Source organism: Callospermophilus lateralis, unplaced genomic scaffold (assembly GCF_048772815.1).
Source record: "Callospermophilus lateralis isolate mCalLat2 unplaced genomic scaffold, mCalLat2.hap1 Scaffold_124, whole genome shotgun sequence".
In the NCBI taxonomy this organism is placed as follows: Eukaryota; Metazoa; Chordata; class Mammalia; order Rodentia; family Sciuridae; genus Callospermophilus; species Callospermophilus lateralis.
The window spans coordinates 3801109-3823817 of record NW_027512424.1 but is presented as its reverse complement, the minus strand read 5'-3'; positions in this window follow the sequence as shown (position 1 = coordinate 3823817).

Sequence of the window (22709 nt, the reverse complement as noted above, 5' to 3'; positions counted from 1 at the left end):
CATAGATTAAAACTAAATGTGTCATATAATCTTTAATGCTGTGGGACAACTCAGAGTATTGACTAAAAAGGACTCAGAAGAATGTTTTTACATTTCTTGAAAATAAATTACTGTTATAAGGGGTACTCTAGTACATATGTCATTTTTGACACTAATCTTAAACTTCTCTTAAACTGTGTTGATAAACACTAGATCACAACAGAGGCAGCAACTTCTACAGGTGAGAACTGCTATTTTCGTTGTTGTTCTCTTGAAGCATCACAATTATACTAAATCTTTTTCTCCCAGTCATGAACCTACAATTACCTAAACCAAATATATTTACCCAGATTTCTAGGAGCCAATAGAAATTTTGAATTAAAAAAAAAAAGTCTCAGAGGTTTTGCTAACTTAAAATATAGATTAATAAAGTAAATTTCATATGTTTCTGTATTTCATTATGTTAAAAGTTAAAAATCATTTGAGCCAGAATTTCTTGATGGGGTGGCAAACATCAGAAAAACTACGTTATGGTTATATAAGCTAAATTTGCTTCAGGGAAGACGTTCATAAGAATTAGAATCAATTTTGCATCTTTTTAAATTTTGTCCTCAAGATAGAATAATTTTTATAACCAAATCACAATTGATTATTCAAGGAGGGATTTTTGTTAGTTCTAAAGGCATAACAGAGTTACATGAGAAAATGTTGATTTAATAATAGGAATATTTAAAATCATAGTTAAACGTGTACGTATGGCATCACAATGCAAAGTGGCATTTTGGGTTTTGTAAAACAAATAATGTGGAGACTTTGAAGAACTGAGAAAGGTATATGTTACTACTTGGGGATATATGGAAACAAAAATAAGTATAAATAATTGAAATATTACAACATTATTCCCTTCCCCTATACATATCATTTTATTACAAAGATAATTTAACAAGAATTCATAAAATTCATCTCAAGGTAGAAAAACAGTTCTTATTACATTTAGTATGCTTTGTTGTCCAAAAATAGTTCTTGTCATATTAAATGTTAAAATAATATTGCTTAAGTTATAATTAAAATTTGATCAATGTGGTTTAATTTAATCAAAATGTAAATATTATACATGTTGTAACAAACCACTAAACTTTAGAAGACTGAGCATCTCTTTTCATAAGAAAAAATATAAAACTATCTTTTTAAAAGAGAAACAACATCCTTAACATTTTAATTATTGTGGCTTTTGCATAAATTATTGAAAAAGAAAATAAAAACTTGGGGAAAATAACTCCAAAATCTTTAATTACATTTTCAGTCATATGCACCCTTATATATGATATTTTGTGAACTCCTCCTTGCTTCATCTCTTTAACTTATTTTTTATGAGATAGAAGATATAGTCATGCACCACATATTTATGAGATTCCACATATGCCTTGGAGGTCCCTTAAGAACATGCCACTCAGTGACATGGCAGCTGTCTTAGTTTGAAGTAAATACCTTCCAACTTGTGTGCCCAGCAAAATCTAAGGGTGTGCTTCTCAGAACGCACTGCCATCATTGAGTGATGCATGACTGTAATTTTTTTTTTTTTGGTACTGGGGATTGAATTCAGGGGCACTCAACTACTGAGCCAGATCACCAGCCATAACTGTATTTAAATACAAAGAAAGAAGTTAGAATCCTTCCTATTAACTTCACTTGTTTATTCCTATTATATGCAAATGTATGGTGATTTTTACAGCAAGATAATGGTTTTGTTCAGTTAGGTCTCTGGAAATTATTATTCTCTGAGTTGAGAAGTTTGCACAGTCTTGGACAAGGAGACAGAGGTTGGTCATGTGGAAAGTACGGCATTGGCTTTGGCCTCTGGTCCTTGGGCCTTCATCCTTGGGCAGCAGCTTCTGTCAGGTGGGTCCCCGCTGCCCAGCAGGTGGACAAGCTGTCAGATCCCACTGCTCTCACTCCCACCCCAATCCCAGTTTGAGGGCTCCAAGAGGCACCAGCCTATCACCTAAAAGCAACAAAGTGGGGAAACCTGCTTCACTACCTATTTACTTCCTGCCTTTCCATTCTTCATTCTTTTTTCCCTTCTTTTCCCTTCCTTCCTATTGTCTGGGTCTCTCACTTGCCTCTTTCTTCTAGGGAAGCTGGAGACTTTCAGAGTGATGTCGGGCAACCTTGCTCCGCCTCCATCACTGTCATCCGCCTTCACTTGCTGGCCCAGAGAGGTTGTCAGAACACCCCGCAGCGGTTTCCAATGCTAAGAATCTATGGTGAGGCGGGGGAAGTCACAGTCCTCACCAGCCAAAGTAGCCCAGACGTCCATGCAGCCAGGGAGGGACCATATTTTGGAAACCACTGTCTGAAATGGGTATGTATGTGTGTGTGAAATATATGAAACATTTAGAAGTGAAGCTTTAGAAATTCGAAACTCTCTTCATGTCATGTATTCTTCCACCCTCTTTACATTTATGAGCTCACTCAGTCCTCTCAACAATGATGTTAGGAACTATTACTATCCCTACTTTACCTTTGAGAAATTGAGTCACTGAAAGAGTAACCAAATACCTAAGGTAACAAAGTCAGTTTGTGGCCGGGAAGCCTGCCTTCAGAGAAGCTCTGTGACCCAACTCTGCTCTTCACCATGCAAGCCTACCATCTCCACAGTCCTTGATGGGAAATGCTAACCTGTGAAGCAAATTAGAATTTTTATAATAGTTCATAGAGGGAAATTTGAAAATCTTACCATTATATATGATATTAGAAGACAAAAAGAAATCAGCAGATCATTAAATAAGGCATGTAGTTCATGTAACAAGCAAGTAAAATTTTAAGGTACTTTCAATATTAAGAACTTTGCATTTTAATCGTAATACATTTTCACATATTCATATAGATTTTCTGATACATAAATAACTATGATTACAATATAAATTCTAATCATAGTTAGAATAGCTGTATTGTCAATCAGTTTGGGGAAGTCATTTTCTTTAACATTATTATTTTTATTACTGCTATTATTTCATTATGCAATTACTGAGTTGAAATCATTTTTCATGTCTACTAAATCATCATAATAAAGTATCCTGTTCAAATTGCTATAAAATTTTTGAAATTTTATCACCATTATTAGAAGCTATTTGTGTACAAGAATGTTGAGTAGGTAGTTATACCACAGCCCAACGTGAAAATGACAATACTTATTTCTTATAACCCAAATAATTGAATGGATGGTTTCTTTATCCTCCCAAATAATGCTTTTCTGTGTACTCACAAAGATAGTATCTTCAAATATCCAGTGTATGACCTAAACTAAACAACTCAGGTCCGTGGTGTTCTGTGCATACTTTTATTACATTTTACTGAAAGTTTAATTCTACATATTTGCTTGTCCCACCAGAATGTATATGCCAAAAGAATAAAAAATGTTCCACATTTTTTTCACTATTTAAGCCCTAGTAACTAGAAAAACTACTTGGTCTATAGTAGCCTCTCAATAAACACACATCAAAATGAGGAATGAGTATATTATGGTTCTCTGATAATCTCAATACTTTCTTTAAATTAAGTGTTCAATAATTTCTTTTTTTCTTTTTTCAACTGACTTCAACATTGATATCCAATTTTCAGGGCCCCAGGTTAATTACAAAATTGTGAACAACATATCAAAGTATATTCAATTGTTTGTTAATTTAATTAATAGTTAATTTATATTTTCTGGGAATTTTTTTTTTCTGCATATAATGTGTTTTGTTCACATGCTCTCTAGTTGGGAACATAGAATTGATATAGAATGGCACTCATATATATTTGGCAAACTATTAAAAGATATTAAAACAATGATAACATTTGGATTTAAACATTAGGTGGTAAACATAAGGAATCCAAGATGATCACACACACTTTACAGCATTTGTTAAAAGTTGGATTTACTGCTCATTTCTTGCTCTATATATTTTAAACAATGTGTCAGTGGCCAAATAATGAGTCTAAGCCAAGTAAAAACTGCAGCAGAAAGGTCATTCTGCAGAAATAACAGTATTTTAACTTCCTCTTCTGTGGGTGAGTTAATGCCAGGATGCAGATGCCTTCCCCATTTAGATAAGAGATGATAAAGAAAATTGTATTGTAATTTTAATATTTCCTTTGTCACTTTGAATAAATTCCATTAATGCCAGGACTTTTACAGAGCTGTCCTATGTGAACAGAGAATACAGCCAGGTTATTAACCTAATGTAATTGCCTGATGATAACAAACCCTTTGAGTCTCTATTTGGTGCTTATTAAACTTAAAAAAGGCTATCAATTAGGACACCACATTAAAAGCAAGTGGGAAGACTATGTGTGGACACTTTCAACCAAAAGGCATCACTTTAGTAAAACAGCATACATCAGTTTTAGAAAACCAAGCTCCTACTTTATTATTACTTAAAAAGGGAAAAGTTAGTCTAATTTTTTTGTCCCTCAATGTTAAACGCATGAGGTTTTAATATGTCCAAGACTCAAATTGCTATGTATAATGCTGTCATCCAGAGTTATTGTTCCCCTCAGTTTGGTGCATCTGTTCAGACAATTCACATGGTGCTTGTAGAATATATGTCTGTATGCTTGTGTGTGTATATATTCCTAGTAGTGAAATGTGTTAATCAAAACTCTGAAATAAGAAAATATTGCTCATTGATATTATAAGTTTCACATTTAATTTTGTGGTGCTGAATCCAAAGTATTTTGACTTAAAAGCTATGTGTGTTGGTCAGCTTTACATTACCATAACAAAATAACTGAGATAATTAACCTGTAAAGAGAAAGGTTTATTTTGGCTCACAGTTTTAGAGGTTCCAGTCCGTGATCAAGTCGGGCTGTTGCTTTTGGGCCAGTAGAAAAGCAGCACATCATGGTGAGGACATGTGATGGAGCAAAACTCCCCACCTCATGGTGAGGAGGCATGAAGGAGAGAATGAAGGGCCAGGGTCCCACAACCCTCTTCTCATGTATGAATTCAGTGACTTAAGGACCATTCGCTAGTCTCACCTCCTAAAGGTTCACCACTTCCCACCACCACCTTGGGGATTAAGCCTGCGAAGATTTTCTTGTGTGAGCGGAAGCCTTCCCACAGATAGCAGACACGAATTTATACCGTCATTTGATCTTGCTAAGCATAAGCTTCCTCCTCTATAAGAGTGTGTGGAAAGGTGTATTAGGGTAGAAGTTCTCATGTGACCCCCTCAAAATGGTTCCTGTACTTTGGACCTTTAAAACCATCAGCCTCGTGGGCTGGCACTAGTGAACCCAGTTATGCATGTGGTAGAGACGCTGTGCTTCTGGGGGTATGCTGGTGACGGGTTGTGATCTTTCTCTCTTTGTGCACTCTCCTTCGTCTGTCGTACCTCTCTTCTCAGCCAGCATCCTCCTAGCAAGGAGGAGCAACGTGGTCTGTGTTCAAGCTCCCAGGGTCTTTCTGCAGCTTTCTCACACATGGCCTGACTCAAGAATTAACTCATAAATTGCTTTTCTGGGAGAGACCCAGCAAGTAATCATTCAACAGTCCATGTTATTCGATAACAAAGATAAAGTCCACTGCTTTACCAAGCTTCTTTTTTACTATGCATGGGACTGGACCACAAAAATAAGTCCGGGGATCCTTACCTCTGGCAGGATTGACAAATATCAGCAAATTTCTTAATAAATATTTTACACTTGAAATTGGTAGGTACCCTTTCCTCAAACAGTAAAAATTAAGTGACCAAATTCCAATCCTTAGTTTAAGGGATATTTTATTTCAAAATTACCTCATGTTATACTTTTAAAAAAAAAAAACTGAATTTTAGACTGGTACAGTGTTTTTGTGTTTCTCCTAAGAAGGATAATAGGGCCTACATTTTTGCAGTGCATAGCTTTAGATTTGATCAAAAAGGAAAGGAGCTCTGGGGAGATTGACAGGGGTACTCCAGCTTGCTGTGCAGGAGGGTCCTCAAATCGGAAAAGAGTTAGCTTCAGTTTTCTGAACTCATGATGGTCATTCTAATATTTAGGACCCCGCACATCAGAGATATAAGCCCTTGCAGCCTGCTTCAAAGTGTCTCCCTTTCCCTTTCCATGAGTCCCTGGAAGGATGCCCATCTCAAGCTTAGAAGCAGAATGACTTTTGACTTCCACCATCTGTCTCCAATTTCCTGTTTATCCATCTCATTCCCTACCATATCCCCAATGTCAAACGGGAAATGATCTCTTTGCCTCCATATCATGCATTCCATTTTCAGGTCTTTGCTAATGGTCTACAGCTTTTCTGTTTAAACTTTTTGATTCATTTACAATTTTTTTTTGTGGTACTGGTGCTTGAATCCAGGACCTCTCACGTGCCATGCAAATACTCTACCACTGAAGTATACCCCTAGCCCTAACTTTTTAATTCTTGAGTGCACATCCCAAGCTAACCTTCTCTATAAGTCCTTTCTCAGCCTGTCTATTCCACATATAGCTTCTTGCCTCTGAATTCCAATGGCATACATTCATTCCATGTATTTAATGTTCAATTATCTGCATCCCTCTGGGGTCTCTTCCTACTGTCTTGTGGCAGAACTACTCTGTGTTATTGATACTTACACATCTAGGTATCCTCTTTTCCTTACTATAAAATAAATTTGTTGGATGCTTCAAATAAGCATCTACAATACAGCATGTCATTATGGATATAATTTTGAGTGATTAATTGCAGGCAACACATTTCCGAGTCATTCAGATAATCAGTCCTCAGTATTTAGGTTATGAACATGAAAGTACGGCACAAGTCAGATAGTCAACATAGGAACAGAACTAGTGCAAAGCTGTCCACTGCACTGGATTTAACACAAGTCTACAAAGAGTAGCAATGACTGCGGACATGCATTGAAAATGGGGAGTTGGAACAACCATTCTTCACTCTTGGTGAGGTCAGGACATGTGATGGAGGAAAACTCCTCACCTCATGGCTAGGAGGCAAAAGAGAGAATGAAGGGCCAGGTCCCACAACCCTCTTCCCACATATGAATTCAGTGACCTAAGGACCATTCACTAGGTCTCACCTCCTAAAGGTTCTCCGCCTCCCACCACCACCTGAGGTACTGAAGCTTAATAAAGCCAAAGTCACACAAGTAAAGTGATATTAAGGACTTAAACCCAGGTCAACTTACTCTAAAATATTGGCCTCTCCTTAAAAATAATTATCTAAGAAGTAAATGTGTTGATTAATAGAACATAAGATACAAGGTTTCCAGATAATACTTTAATCTAAAAAGCCTGTTTACCTCAAAATTATTAAATTGCTTGTTAGAAAAAAGTATTGATTGATATTGAAAAAAAAGCATAGACTAATTTGTAATCTAAAATCCAAGGGAATTTTTATTCTCTGAATGGCTGCATGGGTTTACTCTTTTGTGTGTGTGTGTGTGTGTGTGTGTGTGTGTGTGTGTGTTTAATTGTTATTTTTAGATATACAAGACAATAGGGTGTATCTTGACATATTACATATATAGAATAAGTGTAACTTGTTCCAATTATGATCTCATTATTGTGGTTGTACATGATGTGGAGTTACATTGGTATTCATTTAAATATGTATTCATATTTAAAGATAGGAAAGATATGTCCAATTCATTCCTCTGTCTTTTCTATTCCAATTCCCCCTCCCTTCCCTTCATTCCCCTTTGTTTAGGCCAATAAACTTCTAATTGTCTCCTCCCTTGTTGTGTGTTAGCATCCACATATCAGAGAGAACATTTGTCCTTTGTTTTGGGGGGGACTGGCTTATTTTACTCAGCATGAGAGTTTCCAGTTTCATTCACTTATCAGCAAATGCTATAATTTCAAATTCTTTATGGCTGAGTAATATTCCATTGTGTATATATACTTCATTTTCTTCATTCATTTATCTGTTTTGATGTTTGATAACATCTCACTTATTGATTCTTGGTTTTACTTCTTGAGCTTTAGGAGTCTTACTGATAAAGCCAACATGGTGGAGAGTTGGGCCTACTTTTTCTTCTATTAGGCTCAGAATTTCTGGTCTAATGCTTAGGTCCTTAATCCATTTTTAGTTGAGTTTGGTACAGAGTGAGATACAGAGGCTCAATTTCATTTTGTTACATATGGATTCCCAATTTTCCCAGCACCATTTGTTAAAGAGGCTATCTTTTCTCCAACATATGTTTTTGTCTAGTATGAGATAACTGTTATTTATGTGGGTTTGTCTCTGTGTTTTCTATTCTATACCATTGGTCCACGTGTCTATTTTGATGCCAATACAATGCTGTTTTTGTTACTATAGCTGTATAGTATAGTTCAAGGTTTGGTATTGTGATACCTCCTGCTTCACTCTTCTTGCTAAAGATTGCATTGGCTATTCTTGTTCTCTTATCTTTCCAAATTAATTTCATGATTGCTTCTTCTATCTCTATAAAGAATGACATTGGGATTTTAACAGGACTTGCATTAAATCTGTATAATGCTTTGGATAGTATGGCCATTTTGACAATATTAATTCTGCCTATCCAATAACAAGGGAGATCTTTCTTCCTTGATTTCTTTCTTTAGTTTTCTGTAGTTTTCATTGTAGAGGTCTTTCATGTCTTTTGTTAGATGGATTCCCAAGTATTTTATTTATTTAATTTTTTTAGGCTATTGCAAATGGGGTAGTTTTCCTAATTTCTCTTTCAGAGGATTCATCACTGATGTATAGAAATGCATTTGATTTTTAAGTGTTGATTTTATGTCCTGGTATTTTGCTGAATTCATTCATGATGGATACGTCTTTTGACCCAGTCTTGTAATTAACGCAACTAGGTAACCAAATGGTCAAAGATGTGGCCAAGTCTGATTTCTCAGTCTGGGACCTTCCACTGTGTGTGCCGCATGCTCTTTCCAGCACTTTTGCATCTTCTCCCTCTCCCAAGTCTTTCCCCAAGCTGCCTACCCAGTTACTGCCTCCTGCTAGGCTGTGGATGTGTCCTCTGCTGATGCAGGTGGTGGCGATGTCCTGGTCTTAAGACCTGAGGCCTTAAGGGGCGCTGAGCCATGAGGCTCTTCCCTCGTGAATGGGATTCAGAGCTTGAATTCAGAGCAAAGGCTTGATGAAGGGAGCTCATCCCCCTTGTCCTCTGCCTTCCTCCCTGTGACAATATGGCATCCTTGCCCTGGTGTCTTGATCTGGAACTTCTCTGCCTCCAGAGCTGTGAGAAATGAATTCTATTCTTTATAAATTCCCCAGCCTGTGTCTTTGGTTACAGCTTGTCAGACTACAGCTTCTCCTCACCTCAGAAAAGACTACCTACATGTTGCCTTGCTTATGCAGTTTTTCCTGAACACTTTTTCTAAAAGGAACATGTTTTATTTTTATATACCCAGAACACAGCAATTCCATAATTAACTAAGATTAAAATTATTCTGAAATTTCAATGTTATCCATTTCAATTTTATATTTGTTTTCTTCCTTATTTATTTCAGTGGCTAAACTTGTTGTAGTCACAACTTCCAAATTTGGGTTCAGGTTGTTATTTCTCTTTAAACATTACTAACATTTTATTGAGGGATATTTTCCCTTAGTGAAAAACAGTAGAAATTGGCATCGTTCCAAGTAGGCTGATTCAGCAAGAATGCACCTGGCAAACTGAAATGCGTCTCTTTTATACTTTCAGGTTTTCTGCTGTGAAAAGCTATAACAGGTCACAAAGTAGCTGGGGACAAAATGTTCATGCAAATTAGATTTTACTTCCTTAGAGTCATATCACAGATGTTGAGATTTTTGCAGATATAGTCTTACATATCTCTTATATATACAAGACATATAAGCCAGCCTTCCATTTTATTTTGAGTCTCTCCCTTTGTGAGTTTCTTTATTTGTAGAATTGAAGTTAAACTACACATATGAGTCAATGGTAAATCATCATAGATGGCTGATTTTAAAAATAGAAACTGACAAATATGAGATTGAATTCAATAAGAGACTAAGTACTTTAAAATACATGTATATAGGCATCATCTAAAAGTCAAAACATTTAAAGTGATTATCCACCATAATTACATAAAACACACCAAATATATTTACCAATTACTGAGATACAAAAGCATCCTTTGTCTTCAAAACTGTCTATTGTGAACTGAATTGCATTGAGTTCCTAAAATGTACTAGCAATAATTCCAAATGAGGTATATTTTCACCCATTTCGCTACCAAAATAATTTAATATAGTGGAATCAGTTTGTATATCTAAATAAAGAAGCATAAACTAAGATAAACAACTTCCCAGTTTCACCAGGGTTCTAGGAATTCCCAAATATATGCTAACTGTATGTCCTCAATTTAGTAGAGATTATTGGCATAGTTATGGGACTATTAAGATAACCTTCACTGTTTTATTATCAACCATTATTATTTAGTTTTCATGAAATGTAATACTGTGAATCTACAAGATTTTTTTTTTAACATGACCTTTGCAACAGTCACCTGTCATGCAAAAAAAAAAAAAAAAAAAAAAAAAATACCTCACATCCCCACAATTTCGTTCCTGGAGGAAACATAAAAGAAATTAAGGAGTCTTGGTCAGCAATACCACTGAGATGATTGAAGGTGACAACATGTAGCATGTGGAGCAAGAAGCTAGATGAAGTCCTAGTCTCAATTACACAAGTAATTACCGATAGCTTTTAACACATCTGAACAGGAGTGTGAAACACGGGCTAAAACAGTAAGACTTCAAAGACTCAGGGTTCTCTGTCTGAGATTTGTTGGTTTGAGATTTGGAGAGAGTGTGGATATTGATAACATTAAGAGGGGTTTCACATGATTATTGAGTGCACATGCTCGCTCTTTGCCATAGGGAATGTATTTTAGCAATAAATATCATATAAAATAAAAAATCACGAATGCACACGTGCAGAGGCCCAGAGTCGGAGAGGCAGGAGGCTCGTGGGCTGCCATCTTGGCCTCCCTATTGCAGACATCGAATTGCACACAGGTTAGATTTTACTCGGCACTTCAAATACAGTGTGCAGCCTTTTGGAGGTCACCTAGTTCTGGGGCAGAGGGTAGGAGAAAAAGCAAAGCAGGGACTTGAGAAGATGCAGAGGTGAGGATGGAATGAAGGTGGAAGGAAAATTGGCTAGAATATAATAACTACTACCTACTTTTTGTTTTATTTGTCTAGGATAGAAATAAACTAGAAACAAACAAAAATGAAAACATGATACATTTTAAATAGTACTAGTAATTTACCTATTTGTACCTTTTTTCTTTACTATCTTTAAAGTAAGGACAAATCTACTTTGATTATCACTAGGATATTTTAATTTCTAAATAGTGTCTCTTAAAACACAAAATGTTAAAGTGTTTAAGTGTTCCATGGGGAAGACAAACACAGAGTTGGTGTTGGATATGACAAGTTATTTTTGGGGTAGAATAATGCGTATTTGAGAGTAAGCACTGCAAGGGTTCTAATTAGTTGGGAAATCAGGCCAGGCCCAGATCCTCTCAGGGTGGGCTGGGTCCATTCCACCACCAGTAGACATACACGGGACACAGACCCAGGGTAGGTCCGAGTTCGCCACTCCCCCCCCGAACCTGGGAGCCCAAGTGTAACCCACTTCCATCTTGGCACACTGTAGACATCGCTATAGCTTTACCCATGTAGTAGCCCCTACCTTTTGACAACAGATATGGCCTAGAAGCAACTGCATCTCAGAGCAGGCATCCCAAAGAGGGTGTAAGGCCACCCTTTCAGCACCATATCTGTAAGACATTGCATCCATCTTTGAGCACCTCCACTATTATCTCAAGCTACCTCAGCTATTGCCACCACCACTTTTAGTTGTAGTAGCATACACTGAGGGACACCAGCAGGGTCTGGAAGCCCAACCTCAAAATGAGGTACAGAAAATCTGCATGGAGACTATAAGAATACAGGGTAGAAACTGTAGTATCTCAGATCCACACTGCAAGAAAGGAAGACACATAGATAGAATGAAAAAACAAGGGAGCAAAGAGCCCCAAACAAACCAGAATCCTACAATAGTAGAATCCATGGACAGCAAAGTTGATGAAATGTAAGAAAAGGAGTTGAGAACATTCATAATTAAAATGATCTGTGAATTACAGAATGACCTAAATGAGCAAATAAGGCAAAAATTGATCATTTCAATAAGGAGATAAGAGAGCCAATACAGGTAGCAAAAGATTTCTTCAAGAAAGAGAGACTATATATATAATATAATATTATATATTATATATAATATGGAAAATAAAGTTGATCACACAGTGAAGAAACCTGAACAGAACATCCAAGAATTATGGGACAGCATCAAAAGACCAAATCTAAGAGTTATTGGGATAAAGGAAGGCGCAGAGTTTCAAGCCAAAGGAATGCACAGTCTCTTCAATGAAATAATATCAGAAAATTTCCCAAGCACGAAGAACAAATTGGAAAACCAAATATAATAGGCTTACAGGACACCAAATATACAAAATTAAAACAGATCTACACCAAGGCTATAATGAAAATGCCTAGTATGCAGAATAAGGATAGAATCTTAAAAGCTGCAAGAGAGAGAAATCAGATCACATATAGGGTGAGACCAACTTGTATCTCTGCAGATTTTTCAACCCAGAGCCTCAAAGCCAGGAGATCGTGAAACAACATATACCAAGCTCTGAAAGAAAATGGATGCCAACCAAGAATCTTACATCCAGAAAAACTAAGCTTTAGATTTGATGATGAAATGAAAACCTTCCACGATAAGCAAAAGTTAAAGGAATTTACAACTTGAAAGCCTGAACAACAGAACATCCTCAGCAAAATATTCCATGAAGAGGAAATGAAAAACAATGATGAGGGGCCGAGGATGTGGCTTAAGCATTAGCGCACTTGCCTGGCATGAGCGGGGCGCTGGGTTCGATCCTCAGCACCACATAAAAATAAAATAAAGATGTTGTGTCCACCGAAAACTAAAAAATAAACATTAAAAATTCTCTCTCTCTCTCTCTCTCTCTCTCTCTCTCTCTCTCTCTCTCAACAATGATGAAATTCAGGAAACAGAGGTATCACACTAAAGGAAAACCTAATCAGAGGAGAAAACAAGTCACATTCATTACCAAAAATAAACAAAAATGGCTGGGAATACAAATCATGTCTCAATAATAACCCTGAATGTAATGGCCTAAACTTTCAAATCAAAAATCAAAAGACACAGACTGGCAGATTGGATTAATAAAAAAAAAAAAGACCCAACAATATGCTTCCTCCAGAGACTCATCTCATAGGAAAAGACATCCACAGACTGAAGGTGAAAGTTTGGGAACAGTCATACCATCACACAGACCGTGGAAGAAAGCAAGGGTTTCATCCTCCTATCAAATAAAGCAGACTTCAAGCTAAAGTTAATCAAAAAGAGAAAAGAAGGACACTACATACTGCTCTAGGGAACCATAAACCAACAAGACTTAACAATTATAAATATATAAGCCCCAAACAATGGAGCATCAATATTTATCAACACACTCTTCCCAAGTTCAAGATCAAATAGACCACAACATAATAATTTTTGGTGAATTTAACACACCTCTTTCACCACTGGATAGATCTTCAGAACAGAAGCTGAACAAAGAAACTGTAGAACTCAATAATACAATCAATAACTTAGACTTCACTGACATATATAGAATATTTCATCCTTCAATGAGCAAATACACTTTCTTCTAAGCAGCACATGGATCTTTCTCTAACACAGACCATATATTATGCCACAAAGCAACCTTTAGCAAATATAAAAAAGTAGAAATACTACCCTGCATTCTATCAGATCATAATGAAATGAAATTAGAAATCATTGATAAAATAGGACATAAAAGCTACTCCAACACCTGGAGACTAAATAATATGCTACTGAAAGAACAATGGGTTGCAGAAGACATCAAGGAGGAGATTTAAAAAAATTAGAAGAGAATGAGAGCACAGACACAACATATCAAAATCTCTGGTATGCCTATGAAGGCAGTTTTAAGAGGAAAGTACATTGCATGGAGTTCATTCCTTAAAAGAAGAAAAAGTCAACAAATAAATGACTTAACATTACATATCAAAGCCCTAGAAAAGGAAGAACAAATCTACATCAAAAGCAGTAGAAGGCAGGAAATAATTAAAATCAGAGCTGAAATCAATGAAATTGAAACAAACAATTGAAAAAAATGACAAAACAAAAAGTTGGTTGTTTGAAAAAATAAATAAAATTGACAGACCCTTAGCCATGCTAACAAAAAGAAGGAGAGACAAAACTCAAATTACTAACATATGTGATGAAAAAGGAAACATCACAACAGACACTACAGAAATATAGAAGATAATTAGAAATCATTTTGAAAACTTGTACTCCAATAAAATAGAAAATATCAAAGGCATCGGCAAATTTCTAGCATCATATGATTTGCCCAGTTTGAATCAGGAAGATATACACAATATAAACAGATCAATTTCAAGTGATGAAATAGAAGGCACCATCAGAAGCCTACCAACCAAGAGAAGCCCAGGACAAGATGGATACAGAGTCAAATTCTACAAGAGCTTTAAAGAAGAACTAATACCAATACTCTTCAATTTATTTCAGGAAATAGAAAAAAAGGGAGCACTTTCAAACTCACACTATGAGGCCAAAAAATATCTCCCTGATTCCAAAACCAGACAAAGACACACCAAAAAAAGAAAAGTTCAGACCAATATCTCTAATGAGCATAGATGCAAAAATTGTTAATAAAATTCTGGCAAATTGAATATAAAAACATATCAAAAACATAGTACACACCAACCAAGTTGGGGTCATCCCAGGGATGCAATTTGGTTCAACATAGGAAAATCAATAAATGTAATTAATCACATCAATAGACTTAAAGATAAGAACCATATGATCATCTCAATAGATGCAAAAAAAGCATTCAACAAAATACAGCACCCACACATGTTCAAAACACTAGAAAAACTAGGGATAACAGGAACATAGCTCAACCTTGTAACAGCTATCTATGCTAAGCCCCAGGCCAACATCATTCTAAAAGGAGAAAAATTGAAGGCATTCTCTCTAAAAACTGGAACAAGTCAGGGATGCCCTCTTTCACCACTTCTATTTAACCTAGTTCTTGAAACACTGGCCAGAGCAATTAGAGAGATGGAAGAAATTAAAGAGATATTGATAGGCAAAGAAGAACTCGAATTAGCATTATTTGCTGATGATGACTCTATACCTAGAAGACCCAAAACATTATACCAGAAAATTTCTAGAAGTAGTAAATGAATTCAGCAAAATAGCAGGATACAAAATCAATACCCATAAATCAAAGGTATTTCTATATCAGTGACAAATCCTCTGAAAGGGAAACGAAGAAAAGCACCCATTTACAATAGCCTCAAAAAAAAAATGAACAATAAATAAATAAATAAATAAATAAAATACTTGGAAATCAACTTAATGAAAGAGGTGAAAGACCTCTACAACAGAACTACAGAACACTAAGAAAGAAATTAAAGAACACCTTAGAAGATAGAAAGATCTACCTTGTTCTTGGATATGCAGAATTAATATTGTTAAAATGACCACACTACAAAAAGCACTATACAGATTTAATGCAATTCCAATCAAAATCCTGATGACTTTCTTCATAGGAATAGAAAAAGCAATCATGAAATTCATCCAGAAAAGTAAGAGACACAGAATAGCTAAAGCAATCCTAGGAAGAAGAGTGAAGCAGGTGGCATCACTATACCAGACCTTAACCTATACTACACAGCAATAGGAGCAATAGTAAAAGAAAAAAAATGGCATGGTATTGGCAACAAAATAGACTTTTAGATCAATGGTACAGCATAGAGGACACAGAGACTAATCCACATAACTACAGTTCTCTTGTATTTGACAAAGGCGCCTAAAACATACATTGGAGAAAAAAATAACCCCTTTATAACAAATGGTGCTGGGAAAATTGGAAATCCATAGGCAACAAAATGAAATTAAACCATTATCTCTCACCATGCACAAAACTCAACTCAAAGTGGATCAGGACCTGGGAATTAAACCACTGACAATGCGTGTATTAGAAGAAAAAGTAGGCCCAAATCTCCGTCATGTTAGATTAGGCCCCAACTACCTACAGTGCAAGAATTAATATCAAGAATCAATAAATGGGATGGATTCAAACTAAAAAGCTTATTCTCAGCAAAATAAATAATCAGTAAGGTGAATAGAGAGCCTACTAATTGGGAACAAATTCTTACCACACACATGTCAAAGAGAGCAATAATCTCTAGAATATAAAAGGAACACAAAAATCTCAACATCAAAAAATTAAATAACCCAATCAATAAATGGGCTAAGGGACTGAACAGACACTTCTCAGAAGAAGATATACAATCAATCAGTAAATATATAAAAAAAATGTATAACATCTTTAGCAATTAGAGAAATGCAAATCAGAATTACTCCAAGATTTCATTTCATTCCAGTCAGAATGGCAGCTATTAAGAATACAAACAACAATAAGTGTTGGTGAGGATGTGGGGAAAAAAGGTGCACTCATACCTTGCTGGTGGAACTGCATATTGGTTCAGCCAATATGGAAAGCAGTATGGAGAATCCTTGGAAAACTGGGAATGGAGCCACCAATTGATCCAGCTGTCACTCTCCTCAGACTATACCCAAAGGACTTTTAAACAGCATACTACAGGGACACAGCCACATCAATGTTTATAGCAGCACAATTCACAACAGCCAAACTGTGGAACCAACCTAGATGCCCTTAAGTAGATGAATGGACAAAGAAAATGTGGTATATATACACAATGGAATATTATTTAGTATTAAAGGAGAATAAAATCATAGCATTTGCAGGTAAATGGATGAAGCTGGAGAATATAATGCTAAGTGAAATTAGCCAATTCCCCCCAAACCAAATGCTGAACGATTTCTTTGATTTAAGGATGCTGATTCATAATATGCTGCAGGTGGGGTGGGGAATGGGAGGATTAAATGAACTCTAGATAGGGAAAAGGTGAGGGAGGGGAAGGGAGGGGGCATAGGGATAGGAAAGACAGTGGAATGCGATGGTCATCATTACCCTAAGTGCGTGTATGAAGATACAAAGGATGTGACTCTATTTTGTATATAGAGATACGAAAATTTGTTCTCTATGTGTGTAATATGAATTGCAATGCATTCTGTTGTCATATGTAACAAATAAAATTAAAAAAAAATTTAAAAACATTCTTAACTGGTATACTATATGTATGCATACATAAACAAATTATATTACACAAAACAAGCCTGTGTACCCACATGCATCATTACACAACTATGGAAAGTTATGCAAAACATGATCCATGAATATTTCTGATTTCTGAGATTGTGGATAATCTTGTATTCCACTTGACAGGTTTTATTTTTATATTCTTGCTAATTTTAGGCAAAGAAAGTAAAACTACTAAAAAGTAACTCTGGAGAGCTAGATAACTGAGTTTATCAAAAATTAACAGTGGGATACTATGTTCTCTGACGATTTCCACAAATTATTTCACCCTTCCTTTTGATCCAAAAGATTTGAGTTCTTCACTTTATAGTGTCCTCTCTCTTCTTATTCCTTCTCCCCACTTCCACAGAAATATAATTACTGCATGGTCAGTTATAACACAATTCAATTTCCTTAGAGACGGGAGCATGTCTTTCAAGAAATTAAGACACACTGAGCAGATTCTCATCCGTATTACATAACTATTTGAGATCTAACCGCAATAATATACTTAACAAAGTAGAAAAAGCCTGTATTTCTAGTTACTTTCCTGCTTAGATTTGAAGTGTTGAGAATTTTTCTTGCTCCATAATTCTAAATACAAACACTGTTGCCTTGTATAGAAAAAGGAGTATATTAAAAAAAAAAAATTAAACATCACTGTAAACACATAGTGGTAGAGATTTTACTAGTCCTGCAATGATTTTTTTAATATCCCTTACAAGCACCTTCAGGGAAATTGAAAATAATTATTTCAGAAAATGTGCCAAGCTCTTGAAATTTCCTAATTTCCCACCAGAAAAATTAAATCAGAATTATGTAAGAACACTATATCATCACAAATCTAGTTATCCCGAGGCAAGGCTGTGGAAGCAATATGAACTCAGGAAACTCCAGAAGCTGGGCCTGCCTGAAGCTCCCCAGCCCCTGCAGACAGCCTGACATGATCATTCACAGGGAAGCACACATGCATCAGCTCTCTGTGACGTGGAAAGGATTTAAAAATGAAAATTGGGAGAATGTGTATACAGAACCTATGCAGAATAAGAAAATGAGCAAAAACAAACAAACAAACAAAAAACACCACTACGTGAAGACCAAGAGTGGCTCAAGAGTACTGAAGAATATTAAGTTAATTTTGTCTTGACCGTTAGTGAAACCAAGTGACCCAGGAAGGAAAAAAAAAATCCACAGTGAGACCTGGATTTTCTGAGCATGCAGTCTATATTTGTCAAATTACTCAGGTTTGGAAAATTATCTTTTCCAAAAAAGATCCTTAGAAGAGATTTTTTTAAGAAACCCTTCAGTTTGCATAAAACCTCTTTACATTTTCTGGACAAACCATGGTTATCAGTATAATATTATTTTATTTCAGATTATATTAACCATAAAGTAACTAATTCTCATTAATGTCTACATAGTATTCTGGAATTCTCTGTTGAGCACTTAAAACACTATGTAATATTATCTATTTTTCATCTGTTTTTTGTCCAAGCCCTCTCCAACACACATACTCACAATCACATCCAAATACTAGTGACTATGTCTCTCATGGGTACTCTGTCCTGAGACATGGTTCAGTACTGAGAACAGAAAAAGGGCCAACTCCATTAGTTGAACTTAAGAAATTATACAGAGATATAAATTGACCATCCAAAGTTTTAATATTCTAATCTGACAAAGTTTATTTTGTCTCTTAACAATTTTAAATTAAGTCTGCAAATATGGTGCTAGTAAAAGTCATCAGACACCTAATTACCCTTTATTAAATACGTTTGTTGACACTCACAAGCCAGTGAAACTGTTTAAATTTTTTATTAATGCTGTCAACATTATTTTAAGTAACTTTTCTAAGTTTAATTTTTTAAATTAAAAATGAATACACACCAAATTTCAGATTCTGTGGGAAAAAGCCCAAATTTTAGATTCTGTGGTGAGAAAGAATCTTTAACTATATGAAAGAAGGTATTTATTTTTAGGGACTAGGAGGTAACAGGCTTATTTTAATGACTTGAATAAACAAAATTAACATTGCTAAAATATGTCTTAAAAAGCCAGAGCTCAGGTGCATTTAATTGTATGAGGGGCATCAGGAGAAGACTCAGCAGTGGAGGTCCATTCTACTTCTGCATTTTACACTCTTCATAAAGTGAAGGAAGCAACTTCACAAGTTCTTCATTCTTTTTGGTTCTTCCTTCAAAATGCTCTTGCCAGCCTCCCTCGTCCTCTTCCTCCCTCCCTCCCATCCTCCCATCCTCCTTTCTTTCTTCTCCTCCTTTTCTTCCCTCCCATCTTCACATTTTCTTTTCTGTTTCTGAGCCAGTCATACTATAATACATCATTAAGGTGCTGACTATTATGATATTGTTATTTTCCATAGAGATAAAAGATAAAATAGTTTTGTGGGAGTTATTTTACGAATCCCTTGAATTTATGAGTTTGACATTATTTTCAATGAAAAGGGAAACTGAGATGTTGTATAGGTCACTGAGATGTTTCTTTTATAGTTACAATTAAAAATACAAAGTAGTGACTCTCCAGCTTAGGCACCTGTATTTTGCAGAAATAATTTAAACCATTTTCATTTTATTTAAAAACAGCTTTCAAAATGGGCATTCCTAAGAGTGGAAAACACATTCTTACAACTTGAATGTATTTCCCTATTAATTGTTTCTATTTGAGTTTTTTGAATACTTAAAAATGATTGTGAAAATTAATGACAATGAGTAAACCTATAGCATCAGCCATACTAAAGGAGACCATCTGTGATTGAATCAACATGGATCTGCTCACTTCTGACTGTGAGCAGCTTTCACAGCCACAGAGCCAGAGTGCTCCTGATGCACATGGCAACAATGTTAAGATGATATTGGAAATCTTCAGAAAAAGAGCTACGTGAATGTTCTAGTCAAAGAAAGCTTCTCAAGCACCAAATCCTGGTTGCCTACAGTGGATGTAAAAGTCAGAAATATGAACTTATGTATCATAAAAGCCTAATTTTAGTATTAGGTTCTGAAAATACAACAATAATGAAGATAATTTAAAATATAAAAATAAAAATAAAATACAGAATATATAAATATATAAAATAAAATATAAAACTAGAAAATATAAAAATTGTGAACAATATTTTAGTTCATTGACATGAGCTATGTGTTCTTCTTATTAGATCAGTTTTAATGGAAATATTCAAATTTTAAGTGATGCTATTGAAGAGTTATATTTACAGGAACATGAAAATAATGTATTTAAGCAAGGTAAGAGGAAATGGAAATTTGAACATTTGGAGCACTTTCAAAGTACAAAGAATGTACTGAATTTATTCAGAAAATGAAATAAAAATGTATAGAATCACAGCTTCAAGTTAAGGAGATAACATCTAAGGAAGAGATGTTAAAAATGTTCAATATTAGATTAATAATTAACCACTCATACTCTAAGTTCCTTGAGGAATGATAAACTAGATTTGGATGTAAATAATTATTTTCTATTTGAATGGAGTCTAAGTGCCCCATGACCTTTCATGGCATTTAGTTTGCTCAGTCTGATTACTGTGAAGTGCCAGATACCCCCTTGAAGTCCAGGCCCTTTCTCTTTTCTTTAGAAGTCCCCAGTGGGTATGACAATGGGGAGGTATCCCTTAAAATAGACCAAACGTTTACCTTCACATTCGGAAGCACCCTGAAGCACCTCCAGCAATGAGGTAATAATAGGTCATAAAAGTGATGGGGGAGGATAGAGAGCAGTATTTAAAGGTCTCAAGCCCATGAGAATATCATATATCGTAAATTATACTTTTATATGTTAAAAGCAGTGCTATGTGTGTGTTGCATATCTGCATGTCTGAAAACATAACATTTAAATAAGTTTCAGATTCATGAAATGAATGCTGTTAAAAATGTGGCCATTCAATAAGATCTAATACACTGTGATCATTCATTCATGAGGTTGAGTAATTTAACTTTTAATTTTCTTTCCTCCCAAACAATTTAAAATTAAATAATCAAAGTTTTTTTTCTATTTTATGATTTTCTCATTAATGGAAAAAATTCAGAAATATGTACAATATATAGAAGAGACAAGATTTATTTATTCACACTAAAATATGTTTCATGGAATCTAAGAGAAAGGCTAAGAAAGTCTATGAAGAATTCACATAAATCAAAATATTTAAATGCAAATAAATATATGAAAGGCAACAGTCTTATTTTCCAGTAAGTAATGTACACACACACACAGCACCAACAGGGATGAGGATGTTTGCTGACTTGGTTTCCATCTTTTAAAATCTCAAGACTTTCCCATGAATATATTCACTTTGCCTCTGAAATTTAAATATTAAGTCATACTAACATGGGTACTTTGATTCTTGGCATAAGAACAATGTAACAAATTATGTGTGAAATGTCTGAAGGAAGAAGTTCCTAGAAAAATGTTAAAGGCATTTTAGTGATGCATTTGATTTATTCAATGTACATACAATTCAAAATATATTGATTTGTGAATTAAGTTGACCATATGTAGTATGCTAAAATACCTCCCCTAATATCAGCAAATACAAAACAATATTCATGAAAAATGAATATTGTGGAAATAATGAATATTGTTTTAATTATCAGATTTCAATGCCTGTTGACATCTGTTGATAATAGAAATAGGCTCTCTTTTTTGTTATACAAAACAGAAACATATTTATTAGATACTAAAAGATTTTTGGTTTTCTATTTTTTAATTGGCAGATAAAATTGTATGTATTTGTCATGTACAACAGGATGTTTTGAAGTATAATATTTATGCACTGTGGAATGACTAAATGTAGGTAACATAAAACTACCTTACATAGTTACTTTCTAAGTTCTTTACAAAAGGCATAGATTTTCTTGAAATTTATTTCAATATAAATTTAATTGAAATTTGACAGATTCCATAATGATCTCTGTTTGTATTTTGATCAGAAATTATATAAAGATTAGTCTGGAGATAAATTATTTACTTACCATAATGTATTACTCATGAATGTAAAGAAGCTCCTAATTTATAGAGTCCATTTCAATACTTACAATAAATTTATAATCTTCTAAAAAGGAAAGTTCTCACAGATGTTTAAGTTATTCAAAGACATATAAAAACTTTTGTTCATAGAGTTTAGATTGCCATTGAGATTTTTTTCTGTTTTTAATATACTTCTGTAAGATACTTTTAGGTTCACAAAACTGAGAGAAAGGTAGAACAGTTTCCCACGTAACTCCTGTCCCCACATGATAAACACCTACAGTTTTATCTGGACATCTGCCCTCAGTATTAACATCCCCACCAAATGGTACATTCATCACCACTGATGAACTTACATTATGCCTAATTTCACAGGGAGTCCTGAGGCTACACTAGACTTTATTGCTCCCCCTAGTCCTCACCCCTCCCCTCAAGCCTTGGTACCACTTATGTTCCAG